We start from the raw sequence: 3,004 nt of genomic DNA, 5'->3' as shown, positions 1-3,004 counted from the left end.
TATCGCGTTATCCACAGGACAAAACGCGCGTCCTGGATTCCACTGCTAGCCACTATCCATCTCTGCTTACCATGCTTGTGAATTAAGGCTATATTGAGGCAATCCGCACGGTATGCACATATGTCAATAATAGACTGGTCAATCGCAGTCATAAACATCAGTGGGAAGATTCAAGTAAACAATACCAAATGAATTATCATTTACATAGTTTAAATCCAGAAGTGATCTTAGCTGGATCACAACTGAAGCCTGAAAGGTAATGGATAACCATCCGGTCCTAGTGTTAGACTGTTCAACAATGCGCATCAACGACAAGATAGCTGAAGATCGGACTGGTGACGCTCGGTCTCGTGAGCGAACTTTTAATCTCTAGACCACTTAGCTGGATTCTAGATGTAAATATGTATAATTTCAATCAATTCACAACATAACTCAATCTTCAGGTTTTCAGTGGTTTTCAAGCTAATGTCAATTCGTGATTTAAACTATGGAATTTCTTGAATACTCACACACTGCTGAGGAGTCCCGTACTAGGATGAAACGACCGTCCAGTGCTTCTAGATTTTCAATCGTGGTCTAACATTCATCTATTCATGATCTCAATCGGAAGCATATTTATTGGCTTAAACATTTAATTAACCAGATATTTATATAAGCTTACTCAGGGTGTGTTGAGTTATCTTTATCTAAAAATATCCACTAAAATCAAGAAGATCAGTACCAACGTGGAATATTTGGAAAACTATTTCTTTTTTCGGAGTTATTTACTGTTTTCTCCCTAAACCCAACCTGTTCCATTATTACTGATCTCTTTTTACCTTATCGTTTTTAATTACTGATTCAACTGACACTGATAGAATAGATGAACATCATCCAACAATGAAATCCAGGATGCATGTTTCTTCCTATTTGGAGCTCGTCAGTTGAATACATGTTTATATCAATGTTGATGTTTATATCGAGACTCGGACTCCGTACACTTCAGTTGGAATGTCTAATGCATCTCCTACTAAGTTCTTGAGTTCATTTATTCAATCATTTGCTCAATAGGTATGATATTTATTTTGTTACTGAAAAGAATTTTAATTATCTGATTGTTGACTGAAGTTTGATTAGTTTTTGTTGGCACTTATCCATTTTATTCAGAGTACCTCAATAAATTCATCTTGTCAAAAGTTTCCATAGAGTAGTTGATTTTTGATTAATAGTTAAATCCAGGGTGAGCATAGATGAATGGTTGTCTGAACTTTGGAGCTTAGTGGATAACGCATCGAGTGTTTTTGAAATGTAAGGTATTGAGTTCGAATCCTTGTATAAACATCGAAAACGATACAAATTCATCTATTTAACTAGTCATAAGTAGGACGAACCAGTGTTCTAGTTACAATTGATAGTTTTTATCAATCTTGATTATAAAATATTCATGATAAAATGGCTATACTGAAGTGATCCTTTCTGAATAGACACATATTAGCAAAAACTGATCATCAATAAGTTGAAAAGTTCAGCCTCATTCACAATCTGAAAAATTTATTGTTTCAATCCAACAGTGATTAATCTTAATAAGTGCACTTAACCGATAGACCACTGAGCCGACTGGCATCCAACGGTGTTAATGTCTAACTTCAACTAACACACAATGTTTGAGCAACCATTCACCATTGTCTTCAGTGAGTTGATATCTCACAACAGACCTGGTTGAACTACACAGGTCACTGCTTCTCACTAGAATTCCAGGAAATATCTCTTGAAGCCAGTCAATAATGAGAATATGATCATTATCACAAGGGGGTTTGTGGAGATTTTAGTAATTTAATAGTTTAACTCATGAGTCAATTAAAGTTAGATCACCATGGAAAACGTGGAATCACTGGATGGCCGTTTCGTCCTTGTATGTAACTCATCAGCAGTGCAAATCCACGGTCCCGCCTTGCGGGATTCGAATCGACGATCTATCGGTCTCGAGCTAGAAAGCTTAACCTTCAAATCATTGAGTCAGCCAACTGCGTTATTGTCTAACATCGGCCAAGTTAAGTAGAATAATATGAGATGTATATTTAGTTAGTTACATATATTTATATATATAAAGGCATATGTTATAATTTATTCTATCAGGGGATATACATAAAAATCTGTGTATCTTACTTTACATAAACGTATTCATCACCACCCTTTACAATTATGAGACACATATATATTCTGTATAATAAATTTGAGTACATTGGGAATTACAAAAAAAGTAATAAAATATACAAGTCTAGTCTAAAGTTTTTCACCTAGTTACTAATAAATAATCATAGTTATGATTGTCTGTCTGTATTTTTTTTCTTATTTTTTGCGTAGTAACAATCATTTGTTCCCAATCAATAAATACTTTCCACAGAGTATATTCAAGTTGTTTGGATTAAGTTTGTTTAAAAAAATTGAAAAATAAAATAAAAGTATCTTGTAGTAGAAGTGTAGGGAATAAGAACACCAGCGGGGGACGATCAAATGTAAGTCAATGTAAACTTACAGAATCGTTTAGTAAAATCTGAGAACCATATGTAGTGTGGTCTACTTATATCCTCATAAGTAGTATATGGTGATGGTCAGATATAGAATGTAATTTGGCAGAAGACCGATAAGGAAAGAACTGAAATGAAGCGCAATCGGTACGAAAATGCATGAACAATGAAATCAGAGAAGACGGACTGATATTTACAGAAGGAACAGTGAAGATTGAGACAATTAATTGTTATTTTGCAAATTAACTATTCATTGTATGGTTATCAGAATTTAGTCAGATAGTCTGTAATTTATGCTTAAATACTTTTGATTGTCCCTAACTAGTGTTCTGCTCACTACACATATAGTAAATACTTTATTTGCAATATGTCAATCAATCGTCTCCAACTTGGTTGTTCTTTTGTTTTCATACCAATCCCTCTATGTTCTCGCATTCTTCATTTCGATCTTTTTAATCTTTTGCCACCAGTCACTTCACTTCTTATTGATGATACAT

This window comes from Schistosoma mansoni, chromosome 6, assembly GCF_000237925.1.
Source record: "Schistosoma mansoni strain Puerto Rico chromosome 6, complete genome".
In the NCBI taxonomy this organism is placed as follows: Eukaryota; Metazoa; Platyhelminthes; class Trematoda; order Strigeidida; family Schistosomatidae; genus Schistosoma; species Schistosoma mansoni.
Note: the sequence above shows the minus strand (reverse complement) of the source record.